This window comes from Phyllobates terribilis, unplaced genomic scaffold (assembly GCF_046119375.1).
Source record: "Phyllobates terribilis strain yellow unplaced genomic scaffold, ASM4611937v1 Scaffold_8__6_contigs__length_399053987, whole genome shotgun sequence".
In the NCBI taxonomy this organism is placed as follows: Eukaryota; Metazoa; Chordata; class Amphibia; order Anura; family Dendrobatidae; genus Phyllobates; species Phyllobates terribilis.
The window spans coordinates 338,037,695-338,061,722 of record NW_027362768.1 but is presented as its reverse complement, the minus strand read 5'-3'; the positions used below and the strand labels follow the sequence as shown (position 1 = coordinate 338,061,722).

The following is a 24,028-nucleotide window of genomic DNA, read 5'->3' as shown; positions in this document are numbered from 1 at the left end:
TGGTGATCCACAGTGTCGAATGCTGCAGAGAGATCCAGGAGAATCAGCAGGGAGTAGTGACCATTAGATTTAGCTGTTAGTAAATCATTAGAGACTTTAGTGAGGGCAGTTTCAGTAGAATGTAAAGAGCGGAAACCAGATTGTAAAGGGTCACTAATCCAAAAGTACACAGCAATGGTTGAAAAAGAAAGAGTGGACTGTTTTAAAATGGCCAGCAATGAGTCCTGACCTCAATCCCATTGAAAATCTTTGGGGTGAGCTGAAATCCGCCATTGGGAAAAAGAACCCTGCAAACATTCAAGAGCTTGAACAAACTGTAAAGGAAGAGCGGGAGAAAATTCCATCTGAGAAGTGCAAGAAGCTTATAGACTGCTACAAGAAACGTGTGGAGGCTGTCAGCAATGCCAAAGGGTGTGCAACCAAGTATTAATTAGGAGTGCAACCAAGTATTAATTAGGGGTGTTGTTATTGCTGCATTTGCTGTTTATTCTGTTTCTTCTTTGAAATTGCAACATGGAAGTTGAAAAACAATGTTTTATTGTTGTATTAGTTTTCCATTTATTTCTGAAGATATTGTACAGTCAATGAAAAATGGAAGGGTGCCAATAATGGTGAGCAGCGCTGTATGTACATGCATTTCCCACATCAAGGAAAGAGATTTCAGCAATGTCCATGATGACCTTGTATCGTCAGCATAGTTTACTCTTTTGGAATTTATGACTCCTTAGGAGGACACGTAGTAAATAGCACACGCCCTTTCCATAATCCCATGCTTATTGCTGCTCCCCTGACCAAAAACAGCAGGTGGTGATATATAGTATGTTTGTCATTTGTGTCACCATGGGAGTCCCAAGAAAAAGACATCAAGGAGACCTTAGAGAGGGAGAATGTTCCACGATGATTTCAGCCAAACTTGGATGATGTTAAGAGGATCTGGGGTGATAATTATCGGCCAAAAACTACAACCAGCAATTTTTCTAACTTTCTTGTGTGTAAATAGCCCAAGCCTGCTGTACATGGTTGGACACATAGCAGCAAGGGACCCCCAGGTCGCCTAAATCTGGTCATGGACATTACAGATCTTAATAGTTTCAATGGAATTCAAGATCAAACACATTGGGTAAAGCCTATGCATTTGTTTGTGTTTCCTGGAGATAAGTGGAACCAGAGCTGTTCAGCCGCCACTTATCCCTTTTTCTGTTGCAATCGCATGTATGTGTGAAGTCCAATAGGTATGTTCTTAGGGGAATTCATAGAGGTTAAATGGGGAATTTAGTCTCATAGCGGTTTACTAACCAGTCCACCTACTCTCAGCTGTCTCATGACTTTAGGCATCTTAAAGTAAGGCTTGGTTCACATGTAGCATTTTTGTAGCGTTTTATTTTCTGCAGTAAAAGCGCTTTGTATAAAACACCGATATTTTCTGCAGATTACATATATGATTTGTCTACAGAGAATGTTAATAAATCTAGTTCTAATTACCAAAAAAACACTGCAAAAAAACAGCAAAAATGTTATTTTTTGCAATTATTCACTACTTTCAATGAGTAAAAAAAATGCTGCAAAAATGCTGAAAAAAATTGAGATTTTTAAAAACGCCGCAGTTCTCCAATTCAATCATGAAAAAAAAAGTTGCATGTACATCAGATTGTTAAAATGTCATCCATTTTTGCCTGTATGTAAGGGTTATGTTCACATGTTAATTACTTGGTGCCAAAATTTCTGCATCTCTCAGCAGGAAAAACACAGCAGGAAAAATTAGCGTTTTTGCTGCAGATTTTCCCCCATTCATTAAGGCCCCGTCACACTTAGCGACGCTGCAACGATCCCGACAACGATCCGACCTGTCAGGGATCGTTGCTGCGTCGCTATGTGGTCGCTGGTGAGCTGTCAAACAGGCAGGCTCACCAACGATCAGGGGAGCAGCGACATCGTGGAAAGAATCTTTCCACGATGTCCTGCTTCTGGTTGCCAGCCTGCTGAAGCAGGAGCAGGCTGGTAACCATGATAAACATCGGGTTACTAGGGGCACACGCACACCTAGTAACCCGCTGTTTATCATGGTTACCACTCTGCTACGGTGAGCGGGAGGTTACCGCTCACGTAGCAGAGTGGTAAACATGATAAACAGCGGGTTACTAAGTGCGCGTGTGCCCCTAGTAACCCGCTGTTTATCATGGTTACCAGCCTGATCGCTGGTCACACACAGCGATGTGTGCTGACCAGCGGGAGTGCAACGACCAAAAAAAGGTCCAGGACATTCTGCAGCGATCAGCGACCTCACAGCAGGGGCCTGATCGCTGCAAAGTGTCACACATAGCGACATCGCTGGTGAGGTCGCTGTTGCGTCACCAAAACCGTGACACAGCAGCGATCTCGCTATGTGAGACGGGGGCTTTAGAATCGGCATGCTACAGATATACATCTGCAAGTCACAAATAAGCAACATGTGCACGAGACTTCAGGATTCTCATTCGCTTTGCAGGCATCGGGAAACCCAAGTTTTGTGACAAATCTGCACTGAAAAAGCGCAGCAAAAATGCAACGTGTGCACACAGCCTAAAACGCAGCTTCTTTTCTGCAGACAAAACCGCAGTAAAAAAAAGTCACGCGTGAACATAGCCTAAGTATCCATCCTTTAACACCATGTAGTTTATAGCACCCAGAGGCCCTGATATAGAGTTACAAATCCACTGTAGACCTACAGGGGGCAAATTTACTCTAGAAATATTCGTAAAATATAACACAAATCTATATCAGCCATAAGCTTTCATTTCTTGGCACACGGGCAGGAAAGGATAAACCTCCTAACAAATTAGGTTACTCCAATGCACAAAAGATTAAAGGGTCATTCCAAAACATTAAGTTAATTTCTTAAAGGTGTTTTCCCACAAACAAAAGTTGATTTTAATCAATAGATCTTGGAATAATAATAAGTTTCACAATTGGATGTGTTTAAATAAAATGTTCCTGTGCAGAGATAATCCTATAAATTTGTCCCTGCTGTGTACTGTGTAATGGCTGTGTCTGACCGTACAGGGACATGGTCTGATCATACCACAGCTCCTGGGCAGGAGAGGAAGCAAAAGAGTATACAGACAAGACAGCAGGGGATAACAGCTGATTCTTTCTTTGAAGTAAAACATTGAATAAAAACAGGCAGGGAAATGTTTTATCTCACAAAAACATCAGCTGTGATCCCCTTCTGTAATGTCTGAATACTCTTTTGCTTCCTCTCCTGCCAAGGAGATGTGGTATGATCAGACCATGTTCCTGTAGGGTCAGACACAGCCATTACACAGTACACAGCACGGGCACATTTATAAGATTATCTCAGCACAGGAACATTATATTTAAACACATCCAATTGTGGAACTTATTATAATTCCAAGATCTGTTGATTAAAATCAACTTTCGTTCATGGGAAAACCCCTTTAAGTTACCCCCTACAATCCCAAAATCTGAAATCTGTAACCTGGGAAGCGGCCTTTGCAGAGACTCATCTTGAATGTCCGCTCCATTCATTGTCTATGGGACTGATGGAGAAAGCATACACTACAGTATATTTGGAGCTTTTGAAAAAAAAATTATGACCGATTTTATACAGATATATTAAGAAAGCAACCCATAATATTGGAACTAAAAAATAAAAGATGGATCGATTATCAGCTGAACAAGCTTTATTTTGGATTGCCCGATCATTGGCCCCTTGTAAACCCGGCAGCGGTCAGTTGACGGCCGTTCGTCAACTGATTGCATCTTTTATGTGGCATTAAAAATGATAATGGTCGGCAGGGGATATGCTGCTGACAATATACGAATTGTATCCCCCTTATAAAAAAAAGGAGCGAGAACTGGACGATTTGTTTTATCGTTTTTGGGCAGAAGCCTCCTTTACTTTAGACCTGGTGTAAAAGATACGACTAGTTTTGCAAAGCAGAAAAGCTATGTCATGCAGCGATTAAATGTGATTGGGTGTGTGCGCTAATGTCTTCAAAGGTGTGACAAGCTTGTAAAAGTTATCTTATGCCTAGGGAGGGTGTAAAATTTCACTCAAACCTACACACCCATATTCCATTGAACTTAATTAAGGTTGATGATTTCTTATCTCATCGACTTTTTATGTGTTTATTATGTTTGGGCAGAACTGGTACTGATATATTTTACAGTGTGTGTATAGATATGTATATATAGATATATATAGCGTCTCCGCCAATGGTAATATACACACAGAATCCGTCCTACACACCGGCCGTCAGACCCCCCCCCCGCTGTGATAGTCATCCGCTCTAAACTTTATTGAACCAGATGAATTATTTAGCTCCTCCGCGTTACTGAAGCCTCGAATTCTCGACGCTGCGGATGAGAAGCAGAAACAGAAGGTCGTGGATTTCATAACACCAGAATACATAATGCCGTACATCTACTCTGTCTTGCGTCGACACGTTTCGTGGTTTACCATACAATCGTATGGAAAATTTCCAACTTACCCAAAGGCAACGAATGGAAACAAAGTTTTGTTTTTTTTCTCATTTTTTTTCCTTATGCTTGTAGTCCTCTTAAAGGGAAGCTAATGTTGTCATAAAAAAATTACTTAATGTTTAAATAAGGTTTTTATGTTGTATGTAATTTTTTTTAAAAATGTTGGTAATGTATTTATTTTTTTTTTCATATCACGATTTTTATAAAAAAATAAATAAATCGTAATCGTGCAGTTTTCACTCTGGCCACTGGGGCTTTTTTTTAGACTAAATTCTTTAATTTTTTAAATCGTTTTCAGCAGTTTCATTATCATCAGAGGAAGGGTTACAATTTGGTGATTTTTTTAAAGGGAAGCTATCATCAGAAAATGATCTATTGTTTAAATCATTTTTTTGTGCTACATGTGTTTTTTTTTGTTTTTTTTTTAAATGTTGCCAGTGTTTTTTATTTTTTTTATTTTCTGTCCCTCAGGAAGAGTTTTCAGCAGTGCTTCTTATCATTAAAGGCACGATTACCTTGCCAGGTAATATCTCAATGCACAGCTGATAGCACAGGATCCACCAATCACAATAGGTGATGTCACAGCTCACCTCCTCCTCCTCCTATACAATGGCTGATAACACCTCTATATACAGTAGGTAACTCTGGATTCACCATTCACAATAGGTGATGTCACCGCTCACCACCTCCTCCTCCTGTACAATGACTGAAAACACCTCTATATACAGTAGATAACACAGGATCCACCATTCACAATAGGTGATGTCACTGCTCACCTCCTCCTCCTGTACAATGATTGATAACACCTCTATATACAGTAGATAACTCCAGGATTCATCGTTCACAATAGGTGATGTCACAGCTCACCTTCTCCTCCTGAACAATGACTGATAACACCTCTGTATAAAGTAGATAACTCTGGATTCACAATAGGTGATGTCACAGCTCACCTCCTCCTCCTGTACAATGACTGAAAACACCTCTATATACAGTGGATAACTCTGGATTCACAATAGGTGATATCACAGCTCACCTCCTCCTCCTGTACAATGATTGATAACACCTCTATATACAGTAGATAACACAGGATCCACCATTCACAATAGGTGATGTCACAGCTCACCTTCTCCTCCTATACAATGACCGATAACACCTCTATATACAGTAGATAACACAGGATCCACCATTCACAATAGGTGATGTCACAGCTCACCTCCTCCTCCTGTACAATGACTGAAAACACCTCTATATACAGTAGATAACTCTGGATTCACAATAGGTGAGATCACAGCTCACCTCCTCCTCCTGTACAATGATTGATAACACCTCTATATACAGTAGATAACTTCAGGATTCATCGTTCACAATAGGTGATGTCACAGCTCACCTTCTCCTCCTCCTGTACAATGACCGATAACACCTCTATATACAGTAGATAACACAGGATCCACCATTCACAATAGGTGATGTCACAGCTCACCTCCTCCTCCTCCTCCTGTATAATGACCGATAACACCTATATACAGTAGATAACACAGGATCCACCATTCACAATAGGTTATGTCACAGCTCACCTCCTCCTGTACAATGATTGATAACACCTCTATATACAGTAGATAACTCCAGGATTCATCGTTCACAATAGGTGATGTCACAGCTCACCTTCTCCTCCTGAACAATGACTGATAACACCTCTGTATAAAGTAGATAACTCTGGATTCACAATAGGTGATGTCACAGCTCACCTCCTCCTCCTGTACAATGACTGAAAACACCTCTATATACAGTGGATAACTCTGGATTCACAATAGGTGATATCACAGCTCACCTCCTCCTCCTGTACAATGATTGATAACACCTCTATATACAGTAGATAACACAGGATCCACCATTCACAATAGGTGATGTCACAGCTCACCTCCTCCTCCTGTACAATGATTGATAACACCTCTATATACAGTAGATAACACAGGATCCACCATTCACAATAGGTGATGTCACAGCTCACCTTCTCCTCCTCCTATACAATGACCGATAACACCTCTATATACAGTAGATAACACAGGATCCACCATTCACAATAGGTGATGTCACAGCTCACCTCCTCCTCCTGTACAATGACTGAAAACACCTCTATATACAGTAGATAACTCTGAATTCACAATAGGTGAGATCACAGCTCACCTCCTCCTCCTGTACAATGATTGATAACTTCAGGATTCATCGTTCACAATAGGTGATGTCACAGCTCACCTTCTCCTCCTCCTGTACAATGACCGATAACACCTCTATATACAGTAGATAACACAGGATCCACCATTCACAATAGGTGATGTCACAGCTCACCTCCTCCTCCTCCTCCTGTATAATGACCGATAACACCTATATACAGTAGATAACACAGGATCCACCATTCACAATAGGTTATGTCTCAGCTCACCTCCTCCTGTACAATGATTGATAACACCTCTATATACAGTAGATAACACAGGATCCACCATTCACAATAGGTTATGTCACAGCTCACCTCCTCCTGTACAATGATTGATAACACCTCTATATACAGTAGATAACTTCAGGATTCATCGTTCACAATAGGTGATGTCACAGCTCACCTTCTCCTCCTCCTGTACAATGACCGATAACACCTCTATATACAGTAGATAACACAGGATCCACCATTCACAATAGGTGATGTCACAGCTCACCTCCTCCTCCTCCTCCTGTATAATGACCGATAACACCTATATACAGTAGATAACACAGGATCCACCATTCACAATAGGTTATGTCACAGCTCACCTCCTCCTGTACAATGATTGATAACACCTCTATATACAGTAGATAACTCCAGGATTCATCGTTCACAATAGGTGATGTCACAGCTCACCTTCTCCTCCTGAACAATGACTGATAACACCTCTGTATAAAGTAGATAACTCTGGATTCACAATAGGTGATGTCACAGCTCACCTCCTCCTCCTGTACAATGACTGAAAACACCTCTATATACAGTGGATAACTCTGGATTCACAATAGGTGATATCACAGCTCACCTCCTCCTGTACAATGATTGATAACACCTCTATATACAGTAGATAACACAGGATCCACCATTCACAATAGGTGATGTCACAGCTCACCTCCTCCTCCTGTACAATGATTGATAACACCTCTATATACAGTAGATAACACAGGATCCACCATTCACAATAGGTGATGTCACAGCTCACCTTCTCCTCCTCCTATACAATGACCGATAACACCTCTATATACAGTAGATAACACAGGATCCACCATTCACAATAGGTGATGTCACAGCTCACCTCCTCCTCCTGTACAATGACTGAAAACACCTCTATATACAGTAGATAACTCTGAATTCACAATAGGTGAGATCACAGCTCACCTCCTCCTCCTGTACAATGATTGATAACTTCAGGATTCATCGTTCACAATAGGTGATGTCACAGCTCACCTTCTCCTCCTCCTGTACAATGACCGATAACACCTCTATATACAGTAGATAACACAGGATCCACCATTCACAATAGGTGATGTCACAGCTCACCTCCTCCTCCTCCTCCTGTATAATGACCGATAACACCTATATACAGTAGATAACACAGGATCCACCATTCACAATAGGTTATGTCACAGCTCACCTCCTCCTGTACAATGATTGATAACACCTCTATATACAGTAGATAACACAGGATCCACCATTCACAATAGGTGATGTCACAGCCAGGAACACAACTGTAGTGGGTGCAGGGGTTGTAGGTTCACTCTGGCCCTGACACTTGTTTTTTTTTAATGACCTTCTGCTCAATCCCTATCCATTACGACTTGATGAATTAACGCTCTGTAGGAAGATTGATCTTGTGCAGCCTAGATAGGTCCACCAGGGTCTTCTCCGCCGATATCTTCATTGTATCAAGCCATCGGGTTGCTGGTCTTCCTCTTCGTCTTGTTCCTTCTATTCTTCCGACCATGATGTCCTTCTCCAGTGATTGCTCTCTTCATATGATTCTGGAGCCAAGAGGTGACCAAAATGTCCATTTGGCCCATATAAGAAGGCCAATAGTTGGGGGATCTCTTGGAGATTATGCATTTTGGGCCTACAAACTTCAAGTTACGTCACTGGTCATAGCTGATCCTGCTCCCTCTCCCGTTACAATGACCATTGCACACGCTCATTACATGCTTCAATACAAAAAATCAGATCTGTTCATTGTGGCTAATGCACGTGTTGTTTCCTGAGACAACAGGAAGTTAGAGCCTAAAAAATGTCACGAATGGCCAGTGTGAAAATTGCAAGATTTCTATTTTTTTTTATTTTTAATACACATTGTGACATGAATAATAAAGTGCCAAAAAAATGTGTTACACGAAAAGTTTATTTAAACAATAGGTCATTTTTTGATGATAGTTTCCCTTTAAATGAGCCACATTCACATTCCTAGTTTTGCTAGGGACCAGAGGGTATGTATGAGTTATACATACTCCCGGCCAGCGACCATCTAGTGGGCATGGCCTCGCTTCATATACTTGTATTAAGCGAGGCTGTGGCCGACTAGAGGGTGCGGCCTCGCTTTATACAAGTGTATGGAGAGCGAGGCGGCGCCCACTGGCCGGGGGTATGTATAACACATACATACCCTTCGGTCCCCGCACAGAAACCGCCAAATCCCCGCAGCGCACAGTGCGTGCGCTGGGGAGGATTCATAAGTCTGCATTCACACAGAGTGACTGCAGACTTATCGATTTGAATCGGACCAGCCTTTTAACATTGTTTTGAACCAAAAAAAAAACTTAAAAACCATCCCACCACGACAAGGTGACCCCAATCGGGATGGTACCTAACTCTTGTCGTTCACCTCACTATGTGCTTTTACTTTTTTTGCTGAAAACAGCATTAACTAAGTACCCTTTGCTAGGGGAGGAAGCTAGTACAGAACATTACGAAGAAAGTATCAATGGTCATATTGATGAAATTCTAGTGAGCAGCTTCTGGATAAATGCATACAAAATGTAATCTTAATGTGGCCATCTGGGGCAGTGTTTCAGCTAATTAAATTTTGCCTCATCCAGCCACTAGGGGCAGCACTCCTGTCGGTGAAAGCCATTAGTGGAAATGTTTTTGCAATTTGAATTGTACTTAATGTGGCCACTAGGGGCAGTGTTTCACTTGCCTAAACTATTTGTATTTTTACGTTCTGCTGATAATTCAGAATGCTTGCTGTGAGGTTTATTGCACAGTGTGCAGTATAATAACTGCTTTTGATTATGGCATATTAAAAATTCAGGTTTGGCAGAATTCCTCTAAAGCTTAAGCCAAGACAAACCGCCATTAGATGAGACCTTGCCTCAAAACAGCTGGTGTACCACTAGGAATTCCCATTGTCCTTCATACCCTCGGCCACATTTCTGAAAATGAAAACCACCGACAATAAAAGTAGGTCATAGGCGCAGATGTATGACCCTGATTAGATGAAGGGTCTAATATTTTTGGAACTGGTAGAACTTTTATATTCCCGGTGTTCTGATTTATCTAAAAATTCTACGGCCGTACATGGGAAATCTGTAGCCAAAAATCTAGTATTAGGCAAACGTCATGAATTCCCATCTGTCCCATGTTATGTTTTATTATCACACAAACTATTCTGTTCTCATACCATCCACCATTATAAATGCAAGACTTTTATTACCTTACCAACCACTCTTGGGTTATAGTGGCCATATCAATACTACGATGACCACCTTTACCCATAGTTTACAAAAATTAGTTTAAGGGACTGTCCATACCTAAAAAAGTCTTTTTGTTGGGAGAATCTACTTATTTTCTTGTTGCTGAGTCCCCCAGTGATCAACTCTGCAAAACAACCTGGCGACATACTCTGCAGTGCCTCCAGAGGGGAAATTAAGTATTACATGTTGGCCATTCAAAATCAATGTACTGCAGGGTCATTCTGAGTCCTCCAAAAATGGAGACACTTGTAGCTGATTTTTTTCTGTGACTGGCAGATAAGGGGGATAATTAATAGACCCCTTCCCTTTAAAAGAGTTTTCCCAATATCTCATTTTATTCTCTATCCATAGGATAGAGGCAGGGGTGGTCATATAATTGGTGCAGCCTGTGCGGACACACAGGGGCCTATTTCCACCTCCAAAGCAGGTGGAATTGTGCATTATGATGACCTTTTGGGCTGCAAAGTGTCCATTTATTGTTCTTGCATGGGAGCCCTTTTCTGTTTGGATAGGGGGATAATTTGTTGATTGCTGGGACCCACATTGATCAGAAGAACGTGGCTCTGGAACCCAACAAACGTGGCTCTGCCAAGCCCATGTCATACTCAACATCCGCTCCATTCATTGTCTATGGGACTGCCGGAGAAAGCCGAGTACAGTGATCAGCTATTTCCCGCAGTCCCACTGACAATGAAAAGAAGAGTGGTCGAGCATGCACACCTCTGCGCCATTCAAGACTGGACTCTGCCGAGCCACATTTTCAGGATCACTGGGGGTCCCAGCAGTTGACCCCCCAGCAATCAGTCAGGTATCCCCTATGCTGTGTTTAGGGAATAATTTACTATTTTGGGAATAAACCTTTAATTAGATGTCTGGGAAAGCAGAGAGAACCCATGTTACAAGTTGACTGTGCATAAAACAAAACTTGGCATGAACCTACGCAGAAAATTTCTCCTTCAGCCAACTGGGCGTATACCACAGTACTTCATTGTGAGTGCGGCCTTATTTTGATTGGTGATGTATACGCCTAGTTGGCTAAAGACACAATTTGCACCATTATTCCCAGGGGGTATAACTTTGGAACGGAGGGGCACAGAAGAAAAAGAAAAACTGTTCCAGAATCAGTGGTGCAGCGAGAATTGAAGGAGGAACTCTGTATAGATTAAAAAAAAAAAAAATCAAATGATAGATCTTTTTTCTAAACCTTAAATCCAGTCTTTTCCATTCCCATCTATTAAAAATATCTAAAAAAAATAAAAAATAAATACAATCTAAGCGACACTTGAGGATCTTTTTTGTGTCCATGCTTCAACCCTTGTAATCTAAAGGCTGCCTCAAATAACCCACGTCCACTTAAGATAAAAAAGCAACATAAAACAGATGCTGGATACAAAGCGGTAACTTAATACGGAAAATATGTTCGTGTTTGGTTGTCGACCAACTAGATCTGTTGGAAAAAAAAAAGCGTTTTATCGTTCTCCTCTTAATTATTGTAGGGTCGCCAGATGTTTTGGTAACAGGACTACAATGGATTGTGTTTGGGCTAAACACCCAGAGGGATTATTGATCTGTATGTAAATGAATGATAGGAGGCGGCCAGTGACCAGTGGAAGGTCCTAGGGCAGACTGGGGTTTGCTGCTGACATCACAGCATCATTAGCATTCAGCAGAGGCAGCTCTGCAACAAGCCACATTCTGGCACAGGGAGAGAGCAAGCTGGCAACTATTCTCCATAGGGCTAAGTATTTCCTTTACAAGATCTTAGAGAGCAAATTGGACATAACATCGCTGCTACTACAAAGGGTCATTTAAATAGAAGAAAGGGAACACTGAAAACCCTTGTGTGCACTGGATCTTATCCTGCTGGAAAAGAAAAGAAGATTTGGGAAGAAGGGGGGAGTTCTCCTTAAAGACCCAGCCAGAAAGGGCAGGAATCACACTCGTCCTGCTGATGGCTTGCACAGTAGACTTCTTCTCAGCCAGCAGCCTGCTGCTTGATCTGTGCCTCTGCTCTAAAGGGCTCTGACAAAGCCCCACTGCTCATTTCAGCTCAAGTGACTCCCAATGTCTTGTCAAGCTGAGCAGCAGAGCAGAAGGCTGGATGGGCATGTCAGTATGAGGAGCAGCATGGCCGAGCAGAGCCGCACTCAGTGATAGTGAGGAGCTGGGAGCTGAGTCCTCTGCCTGGGAGCTGGGAGCCTCTGCTGCTGCTGGTACGTGCTGGGCATCTTCTTATTTCATGTCTGCAGACACATTGTTGGGTTTTATGACTTCTGGTCTTCTGTACACTTGGTCACAAAGTAGATGAGGCTTGGGCATTATACATAGACCTATAGGTATACACTGGAATACAGAGTAATGTACATTGCTATAGTATCCTATCTATTATCTATCTATCTATCTATCTATCTATCTATCTATCTCTGTTACCCAACCACCCATTATCTATTTTTCTAGTGCGTATCTATCCATTTCTATCCCCTACTCCCTGTCTATTTGTCTGGCTGTCTGGTGTACATCTATTGATTTAACACAGTATCTATCATCTATCCATCTATCTCTTTCTTTGTATCATCTGTCTATCTATCTATCTTTATCTATATCTATTTATCTATCGTCTATCTTTTTCTTTCTAACATCTATCATCTCTATATTTTTCTGTCTATCATCTCTCTATTATCTATCTTTCATTATCCCTCTATCTATTTATCTATTATCCATCTATTATCTATCTGTCTATCTATCTATCATCCATCTATTATCTATCTATCTATTATCTATCTATCCCTCTATCTATTATCTTTCTATCTATCTATCTATCTATCCAGTATCTATCTATATATACATCTATCTCTTATCGATCTATACTTCTATCGATCACTATCTTTTTATATCTCTTTATCTATCTTCTCATTATCTATCTATACTTTTATCTCTCTATCTTGTTTTATTTCTATTTATCTCTTTCTATCTCTATATCTATCGTTTTCTATTCATCTCTCTCTTTATCTATCTTTCATTGACTTAGCAGAGCTGAGTTTGTGTATGGGCACCTGACTGCAGGTAACCCTACTAAGTTACCGTATTTAGAATTAAACAACAAGATAGATGTAGATATTAGAAGTGAGATTGGCAGATATACACTGGATTGTTTTGCTGTAGCTAGATGTTAGATGATACATAGTTGTTAGATAGATATGATCTAGCTAGATAAGAGAAATGTGCTTTTTAGATGTAAGATAAGTAGATAGAAGATAGATAGATGTATAACAAAGATATGATGATGTAGCTAGATAATAGATATAAGACAGATCTGCATAGAACAGAAATGTTGGGAGAATGTATCCGTTTACACAACAGAAGGATACATTGATTGCTTTTTGTGGTGATCCATTATTTGCGGGGGGACGTTGTTGATTTGCTGGGGGCGGTGGACTGTGACCTGCTCCACATAGAGATTCATCTTTTTTTGGCTTTTGTTTGCAGCCCAGCCGTCCTGCCCCGTCCTCAGGACCCACTTTTACCTTTTCTCTATGGGACAGAATAATGACAAGATAATTATTCGCAGCAGATGCCTCCTTCTCCGCAGAGCCAGCTCCAGTTTAGCATATCCCATTTATTTCATGTCCATTTGACTTGGGGGGCTCAGGCGTCCAGACACCATTGTGCCTCATTCATCATTTCTTTATCAATTTAAATGCTTCCTCTCTTTTATAATTGAGGGGCTTTTTTTCTTTTTGGACTCCCAGTGGGATGACACCGTAACCATTAAAGTTACTAAGGTCTATTTCAACAATATGAGTCTTACATTACCATAATTATTGATTTAATCGTTGATTTGCTCTCATCTGTAACATAGAGATGTAGCAGAGCTGAATATGTTTACTTCTTTAGAGCTGCGTCATTTGTGTACCATGGTAACTAAACATAATATGTTACCTTGCAGTCCTATGTAAAACGCTAGATAACACAGTGATACCTTGTGCCTGATTATAAACTCAGCTCTGTAGATTATTTGACATTACTCTCTACATGCTAAACACTGCTAAATCTGTCAAAACAGGGGTGTTAGTAGATACAGAAAATACCTGGGGCACCATTAGACAATGGCAGAGGCGGAGGAGGAAGAAATAATTGGATGTAGTTATTCCTGGCAAAATACCCAGGGCACTGATGCCAGGAGCTGGCAGTGCCACTAACAAACTCAGCAGAGCTGCTATCTTGCAAAGTCAGCTCAGCTACATCTGTGGGTGCATGATTATTTTTTACTGTCTAGGTGTCATTGCTGCAGTGTTTGCCTCCTAGTAACTGAGTAAACTGAGCTTAATCGTATCCCATTTGTTTGCACAGATGGGTCGGTATTAAATGACTTGACACTATAGACACTAGTCAAAACTTCATCCTAGTTAGCAAATGTGACACATTTTTGACACTCAAGACCCAATCCCTTTGCCATGATCTGGGATAGTAATATACATGAAGTGGGGTCTGAAGGTTGGGCAGGTTCTGGAGATTTGGCAGATAGTGGGCAGTAGGTTGGACAAATTCTGGGAGGGTCTGCATGTTCAGCAGATTTTGCAGGCTGTTTTCGGGATGGGTTAAGTAGTTTATGTAGGGAGTTTGTTGGGTAGTTTGTGTAGGGGTCTGCAGGGTTGAACGAATTGTATAGGGGTCTGTAGGTTGGGCAGTTTGCGTAGTGGTCTGCAAATTGGGCAGATTAAGGTCTGTAGGTTGAGCCGATTGTTTTGTAAGTTGGGCAGATAGTGTAGGCATCTGTGTCTGGGTTTCAAGGTTGGGCAGATTGTGGAGGGATCTGTAGGTTGGGAGGATTGTGTCAGGGTCTGTAGGTTGGGAGGATTGTGTCAGGGTCTGTAGGTTGGGAGGATTGTGTCGGGGTCTGTAGGTTGGGAGGATTGTGTCGGGGTCTCTAGGTTGGGCAGATTGTTTAGGGGTTTGTAGGTTGGGCAGATAGTGTACGCATCTGTGTCGAGATTTGTTCGGTACATAGTGTAGAGATCTGTTGGTTGGGCAGATTGTTTAGGGGTTTGTAGGTTGGGCAGATAGTGTACGCATCTGTGTCGAGATTTGTTCGGTACATAGTGTAGGGATCTGTTGGTTGGGAAGATTGTTTAGGGGTTTGTAGGTTGGGCATCTGGGTCTAGGTTTGTTGGGTAGATAGCGCAGGGATCTGTTAGTTGGGCAAATTGTGTCTGGTCTGTAGGTTTGGAAGATTGTGTCGGAGTTTGTAGATTGGGTAGATAGTGTAGGTATCTGTTGGTTGGGCAGATTGTTTAGGGGTTTGTAGGTTGGATAGATAGTATAAGTGTCTGTTGGGGTTTGTAGGATGGGTAGATAGTTTAGGGATCTGTTGGTTGGGCAAATTGTTTCAGGGTCTGGAGGTTGGGCAGATTGAGTAGCGGTCTGTAGGTTTGGCTTATTCTGTAGTGGTATCTATATTGTGTAGTGGGTCTCTAGTTTTGGCAGATTCTGGAGGAGTCTGTAGGTTGGGCAGATTCTGTAGGGTGTTTCCAGGATGGGCAGATTTTGGAGGGGTGTGTAGCTTGTTTAGTTTATGTGGGGGGTCTGTAAATTGGGCAGGTTACATAGAATCTGTAAATAGGGTAGCTACAATAGGGGTCTGTAGGTTGGATAGATTAGACATATTCTGTAGGGTTCTGTATCTTGGGCAGATTCTTTAGGGTGTTTCCAGGATGGGCGCATTCTGGAGGGGTGTGTGGCTTGTTTAGTTTATGTAGGGGGTCTGTAGGCTGGATAGATTGGACATATTCTGTAGGAGTCTGTATCTTGGGCAGATTCTTTAGGGTGTTTCCAGGATGGGCACATTCTGGAGGGGTGTGTGGCTTGTTTAGTTTATGTAGGGGGTCTGTAGGTTGGGGAGATTCTTGAGGAGTCTGTAGTTTGTGCACATTCTAGAGGGGTATGTAGGACGGGTGATATAATGGCAGATCCTGCTCACGAAGGATGTAAGTCTTAATTAATAGTTAATTTCACATTTGTAGCTTTGACAAAAAAAAAATCGAAAAATAAAATAAATTCCTAGTAGAGGAAGCCCAGGAGGAGTTGATTTAGCAGTGGTACATTACATAAGGAAATGTATCCCATGTGTTCCGAACATTTCAAGGAAAACAATGAAAGGAAACCATTTCATCCAGTATGTGAATAATTACACGGACCAATTTTCTGATCAAAAGATAACCTGTAAACTCGATGCCATATCCATATTAACGTTACTCCGGGAACTCCTGCTGAGAATCTCAGACACGCAGCGTAAATCATTTCATGCCCTCCTGTCTGTTCCAAATCACTGGAAATATACGATATCCCGTAAAAAAGGCATTTCACTTTCCCCTTTCTATACTGTAATTCCTCGTAGTGTTTGCTTGGTTTAAAATCGAAAGATTATGCAAAAAAAATGCACCATTTTATGGAATATTTTGGAGGTGACTCCTCTATATTGTTTTTGTTCCCCTCCCTTTTGATTATGTTTGCTTTTGCAACTATTTTTGTAAATTATTTATTGTTGTCTTGTTTGTTTTATATTATATTTTGTAATATTTCTAGAGGTCTTGCTTTGAATTATTGAGCACTCCCCCCTCCGATCTTTACGATTCCCATATGTTTGCCCTTGGTATTTAACTGCTTAAACCCCCCCACTAGATCTATTAGAGTGGCCAACTCATTGATTATAGATTATTCTTTTTATAAAGTTTCCCTCCTACTTTTTAAATTTTTATTTAAACATTTATTATGTTATATAATTTTTTTATTTATTTATTTTTGTTTACATTTTTAATTAATATCGTATTAAGCTGACTTAGTTTTTTTATTTATTTTGAGATTATTTACATATATATTTTTTTCTTTTTTTAGACGCGATGTATTTGTGTTATTTATTTTTTTTAGTTATTGTGTTATTTTTTTTTTTTATTTGATGAGATTAATTACATATGTTATATATATACTTAGACGTGATGTATCCATCGCCTTTGTGTTATTTAGATTTACCGCCTCCTTGGGAAATTATTCATGAGACCCAATTGCATTAACATAATTATTCCTAAACCCATAGGTAACTTCTAAAAAGATGTAATTAATTGTGGTACATGATGAGGATTTGACAATGTGCTATCTGGTACACGTCATATCTTTTGTGTCTTTCCGTTCATTGTTTACTAAGGGTAACACGTGCAACGGAAAATCATTAATTTCTCGGTAATTAATTCCTCGTTAACAGCTGGAATGTACAAGAGCCAAAACAATGACCTTTCTAATTAGGCAATTAAAAGTATCCAGCTGGTCATCCCCCATTTATGCACTGGCTTTAGTAGCGCTATATTGACTCTATAGTCCCAGGATAATATCATTCATATCACAGCCGGGCACATCTGTGTTGGGTTACATAGAATAGATTCAATGTACCATCATATGCCCTCATTCATGTTCCTCTTCCTTTGGGGTCCACTCCTAACCTATAAATCCTACAAATCCCATACAAATGTTGCATTGGTTTCATATCCCCCTTCCCCCGGCTTAGGGTAACAGCCTTAACCTGTAAGCCACAGTATTGAATCGGAGTCTTCGTATGGGATGAGGTTTAACAAGCTGGTTACACACAGTTTCATGGCTTCCTTCATTGCTGATTACATAGGAATCCTGTAAACAAGCTTTTTTATTGGAGTCTCCATAAAGAGTTATAAAGGATTTATGGATATCCGATGCAAATGTTGTTTTATTGGTCGCCTGGGTTTGTGCTGATGAGCCATTGAAAGGCTTAGAAGGAAGTCGACCAAACTGGGGAGATGAATCTATGGGATGTCTCATTCCACCTCTTGGATGACCGTAGTGCCAACCATAAATGGTGACAGTACCCCAATATATCTTGCCGGTTTTGAGAAGGGATAACCCCATTTTGTACATGAAACATACCAGTAACACTGATACTTTGTGCCATTATATATGATATAATATCTATAGATGTAGTACAGCTCCTTCCCCAGAGAGTGGAGGAGATGCAGAACCAAATCTGCTGGGACTCGAGCAATACAAGAGAGCTGCCATCTGTCATAAAATGCTTATATGATGAGATGACTCTGCTGATCACATCACTGAATAATAATGAGATGACTCTGCTGATCACGTCCTTGAATAATAATGAGATGACTCTGCTGATCACGTCCTTGAATAATAATGAGATGACTCTGCTGATCACGTCCTTGAATAATAGTGAGATGACTCTGCTGATCACGTCCCTGAATAATAATGAGATCTTGCCCTCTAAAGATAATGAGATGACTCTGCTCTTCACTTTCTATAATGATAATGAGATGACTCTGCTGGCGACATACTCTGAGGATAATGAGATGACTCTGCTGATCACATCCTCTAATGATAATGAGATGACTCTGCTGATCACATCCTCTAATGATAAGGAGATGACTCTGCTGATCACGTCCTCTAATGATAGTGAGATGACTCTGCTGATCACGTCCTCTAATGATGAGATGACTCTGCTGATCACATCCTCTAATGATAATGAGATGACTCTGTTGACCGCGTCCTCTAATGATAATGAGATGACTCTGCTGATCGTGACCTCTAAGGATGCGATGACTTTGCTAATCACATCCTCTAATGATAATGAGATGACTCTGTTGACCGCGTCCTCTAATGATAATGAGATGACTCTGCTGATCACATCCTCTAATGATAATGAGATGACTCTGCTGATCGTGTCCTCTAAGGATGCGATGACTTTGCTAATCACATCCTCTAATGATAATGAGATGACTCTGTTGACCGTGTCCTCTAATGATAATGAGATGACTCTGCTGATCACATCCTCTAATGATAATGAGATGACTCTGCTGATCACATCCTCTAATGATAATGAAATGACTCTGCTGATCACATCCTCTAATGATAATGAGATGACTCTGCTGATCACATCCTCTAATGATAATGAGATGACTCTGCTGATCACATCCTCTAATGATAATGAGATGACTCTGCTGATCACGTCCTCTAATGATAATGAGATGACTCTGTTGACCGCGTCCTCTAATGATAATGAGATGACTCTGCTGATCACATCCTCTAATGATAATCAGATGACTCTGCTGATCGTGACCTCTAAGGATGCGATGACTTTGCTAATCACATCCTCTAATGATGAGATGACTCTGTTGACTGCGTCCTCTAATGATAATGAGATGACTCTGCTGATCACATCCTCTAATGATAATGAGATGACTCTGCTGATCACATCCTCTAATGATAATGAGATGACTCTGCTGATCACGTCCTCTAATGATAATGAGATGACTCTGCTGATCGTGACCTCTAAGGATGCGATGACTTTGCTAATCACATCCTCTAATGATAATGAGATGACTCTGTTGACCGCTTCCTCTAATGATAATGAGATGACTCTGCTGATCGTGACCTCTAAGGATGCGATGACTTTGCTAATCACATCCTTTAATGATAATGAGATGACTCTGTTGACCGCGTCCTCTAATGAGATGACTTTGCTAATCACATCCTCTAATGATAATGAGATGACTCTGCTGGCCACGTCCTCTAATGATAATGAGATGACTCTGCTGGCCACATAATGAGACGACTCTGAAGACTCTGTACTGTACTACACAGCAAAGCTGACAAGTGAGTTACAGAAAGCAGGGAGGTTTATCTTACTTTGTGAACTCCAGTACCCGGTGGCTAAGCTGCAATATAAAGTCCTTCTTTCTGAGATGTCCTTGTTACATACTCAGACCAGTAGTCCTCTATAAATCTACCATCGGTGATTCATGTGTAATAAAATCTTGATTCCATAGGTATAAAGGAGATGACGCACGTTGAAGACATCACTCTGGGTTACGGTATTATTGATTTGCGTCATGGTGGGAATCATCTCCTCTTTATTCTTCTTTGGACACTCTTTGCCTTTACTGCTACATAACCGATCGATGAGACTGCACTGTGCTGTTTTCTCTGTGTTGATAATGCGGCCATTGTCGTGGCCCCGACTCATGCGAAACAGAACACCTTACTGTTATGATACCGCTAATATAGCGCCCACAGTTATTTCTACATGAAATCTGGGTCAGATGCATTGGAGCCGTCATAGGATTTGATTTCTATTTTCTTGTAGCTCGAAATGCGTCGGGATCTTGAGTTTTTCCTAAGATTTGTTCCAAGTTACAGTATTATAGAGGTAAAAAAAAGCAGAAAAGAAGAAATGTGTTAGTACAGAATGTGCTGGAATCCATGGCAACTAATCAGTGTTCTGGGTTGATAAATCTGCTGCCAATGCCTTTTATGATGATATTAAAGGGATGGAAAGTAAAGAAATGTTATGTATTGTTTTCTCGTTTTTTTTATGGTCTTTGTGGAATTTCAGTTTCAAAAGGCGAGGCATCCTGTACATCAGACATTGTATGGCCTTGTGAATCGCTAAAGCCGCCCATACACCTTCAATAGCTGATGGACAATTGCTTCTTCACCCAACTGGTGTTCCTCCCCACGCCCTCATTGATGTTTTCAATGGGGAAAGGGGAGTAAGATACTTCTGGCATCAAAGGGATTGAATATTGAAATTCAACAGTTCTATTCTTCATTCCTCCGGCATCATTTGTACTGGGACTGTCGGCACATTCTTGTTTTTCCTTCACTCCAAGCCCCTTATGTGACATAAATCTATGGTAGATACCGTACAGGGCATGGCATGGCTGGCTAGTGACTGGACATGTGTGGAGTTTGCTCCTTGCCCACAATATCATTTTTCAAAGCCAAGCCTCAGGTAGTGGCTGAGATCCAAGGGGGCCCATGGGAACACAATTTGGGCCATTACTGGCTGTATAATAACATTGGCTTATAAAAAAAACTGCCTCAGAGGCCTTCAGTGGCCTCTACGCTGCAGTGCCTCCACCTCCCAGAAGGAGGCACCTCCCGAGATTGCCAAGTTCTTCTCTGTCTGGCCCCTGGCACATGTTTCTGATGCCCTTAAATTTATTTCCAGTGATTCTTATAGTAACAACTTTACTCTGGTTTCTTGAGAATAGACTTTCTTTGTGAACAGGGCTTTTCACTTGCATTTATAGAAGATTAAAAGAGGTTGCCTAGTTTTAGAAAATAATGTCTACTTTCTTCCAGAAACAGTGCCACACTTGAAATTGGGTAGCAATTGGTATTGCATCATTATTGAAGTAAATGGGGATGAGCTGCAATACCATTAACAATCTGTGGACAGATGTGGCACTGTTTTGTGAAGATAAGTCAAGTGAGAAAAGGAAAAGTGGTGAAATCTGATGTCACTTCCGATTTTGGTAAAATAGTAAATGCTCATGCACTGATAGAAAGTTTCCTAATATAAGAATATTATCATAATCATCTATGTATCTATCTGCAGCGCTCCTACGCCAAAAAAAGGTTAAAAAGAAAGCTGTACACAAGTTTGGAATCCGAACAGCAATTTTCACCTTTTTTTAGATAAGAGTACTGCTTTTTTTTTTTACTATGTAGAGGTCCAGACCTTGAGGATTGCACTTGTCTAATATCTACTCTATCTATCCCTCTAACCCTCTATCTATCCCTCTATCCCTCTATCCCTCTATCCCTCTATCCATCTATCTATCTATCTATCTATCTATCTATCTATCTATCTATCTATCCATCTATCCATCCATCTATCCATCTATCCATGTATCTATCCCTCTATCTATCTATCTATCTATCTATCTATCTATCTATCTATCTATCTATCTATCTATCTATCTATCTATCTATCTATCTATCCCTCTATCTATCCCTCTATCTATCTATCTATCTATCTATCTATCTATCTATCTATCTATCTATCCCTCTATCTATCCTTCTCTCTATCTATCTATCCTTCTCTCTATCTATCTATTATCTATCTATCTATCTATCTATCTATCTCTATCTAGCTATAATATGAAGAATGGATGCTGCCAATTAAAACAAGTGACAAAACTTATGCTTTTAATAACCCATTGTGGTGAAGTTTCGCTTCTTACTGAGAATCTTTTGCAAGGCTTAAAAATGGTTCTCAGTAAGAACTGAAACATCTATATAATGGGCTATTAAAAGCACAAGTTTTTTTTTAATTTTTTTTCACTTTTTCAATTTTGTGAGCTGCTTCCATTTTTCTTATTCTATATAAGAGGTTTGGTCTTTACCTGGGAGGCTTGGCACCCAAACTTTTGCTGGTGCTACTTCTAATTTTCCTTCTATCTATCTATCTATCTATCTATCTATCTATCTATCATCTATCTATATCACCTATCTATCTATCATCTATCTATTATCTATATCCTCTATCTATATATCTAATATTTATCTATCATCTATCTATCTACCTACCTACCTACCTATCTTCTGTACATTTGGTTACAAAGTAGATGTGGCTTGGGCATTATACATACACTGTGTGCAGAATTATTAGGCAAGTTGTATTTTAGAGGATTATTTTTATTATTGATGAACAACTATGTTCTCAATTAACCCAAAAGACTCATAAATATCCAAGCTTAATATTTTTGGTAGTTGGAGTGTTTTTTTTTTAGATTTGGCTATCTTAGGAGGATATCTGTTTGTGCAGGTAACTATTACTGTGTCGAATTATTAGGCAACTTAGTAAAAACCAAATATAATCCCATCTCACTTGTTTATTTTCACCAGGTAAACCAATATCAGTGCACAAAATTTAGAAATAAACATTTCTGACATGCAAAACCAAAAACCAAAAAAATTAGTGATCAATATAGCCACCTTTCTTTATGATGACACTCAACGGCCTTCCATCCATAGATTCTATCAGTTGCTTGATCTGTTTTCGATCAACATTGCGTGCACCAGCCTCCACAGCCTCCCAGACACTGCTCCGAGAGGTGTACTGTTTTCTCTCCCTGTAGATCTCACATTTTATGATGGACCACAGGTTCTCTATGGGGTTCAGATTAGGTGAACAAGGGGGCCATGTCATTATTTTTTCTTCTTTTAGACCTTTACTGGCCAGGCACGCTGTGGAGTAGTTGGATGCATGTGATGGAGCATTGTCCTGCATGAAAATCATCTTTTTCTTGAACGATACCGACTTCTTCCTGTACCGCTGCTTGAAGAAGTTGTCTTCCAGAAACTGGCAGTAGGTCTGGGAGTTGAGCTTCACTCCATCCTCAACCCGAAAAGGTCCCACAAGTTCATCTCTGATGATACCAGCCCATACCAGTACCCCACCTCCACCTTGCTGGCGTCTGAGTCGGAGTGGAGCTCTCTGCCCTTTACTGATCCAGCCTCTGGCCCATCCATCTGGCCCATCAAGAGTCACTCTCATTTCATCAGTCCATAAAACCTTTGAAAAATCAGTCTTAAGATATTTCTTGGCCCATTCTTGCCGTTTTATGTTTCTTGTTCAAAGTGGTGGTTTTTCAGCCTTCCTTACCTTGGCCATGTCCCTGAGTATCGCACACCTTGTGCTTTTTGATACTCCAGTAACGCTGCAGCTCTGAAATATGGCAAAACTGGTGGCGAATGGCATCTTGGCAGCTTCACGCTTGATTTTCCTCAATTCATGGGCAGTTATTTTGCGCCTTTTTTGGCCAACACGCTTCTTGCGACCCTGTTGGCTATTTTCCATGAAATGCTTGATTGTTCGGTGATCACGCTTCAAAAGTTTGGAAATTTCAAGACTGCTGCATCCCTCTGCAAGACATCTCACAATTTTGGACTTTTCAGAGCCGGTCAAATCTCTCTT

The 24,028-nt window shown here is 40.6% G+C and overlaps 1 protein-coding gene across 4 annotated transcripts in view; it reads left to right on the top strand.

Moving 5' to 3' along the window:
• Positions 1 to 24,028, top strand: part of PRICKLE2 (prickle planar cell polarity protein 2) — a 316,460-nt gene that overhangs the window by 210,155 nt on the left and 82,277 nt on the right. Inside the window, exon 1 of one of the 4 annotated variants that reach the window (XM_073644675.1) lies at positions 11,843 to 12,446. The exons of the other annotated variants lie outside the window; for them this stretch is intronic. The gene's annotated coding sequence lies outside the window, so the exon portion shown is untranslated. Of the gene's footprint in view, positions 1 to 11,842; positions 12,447 to 24,028 lie in introns of those variants that run through there. 4 annotated transcript variants of the gene reach the window in all.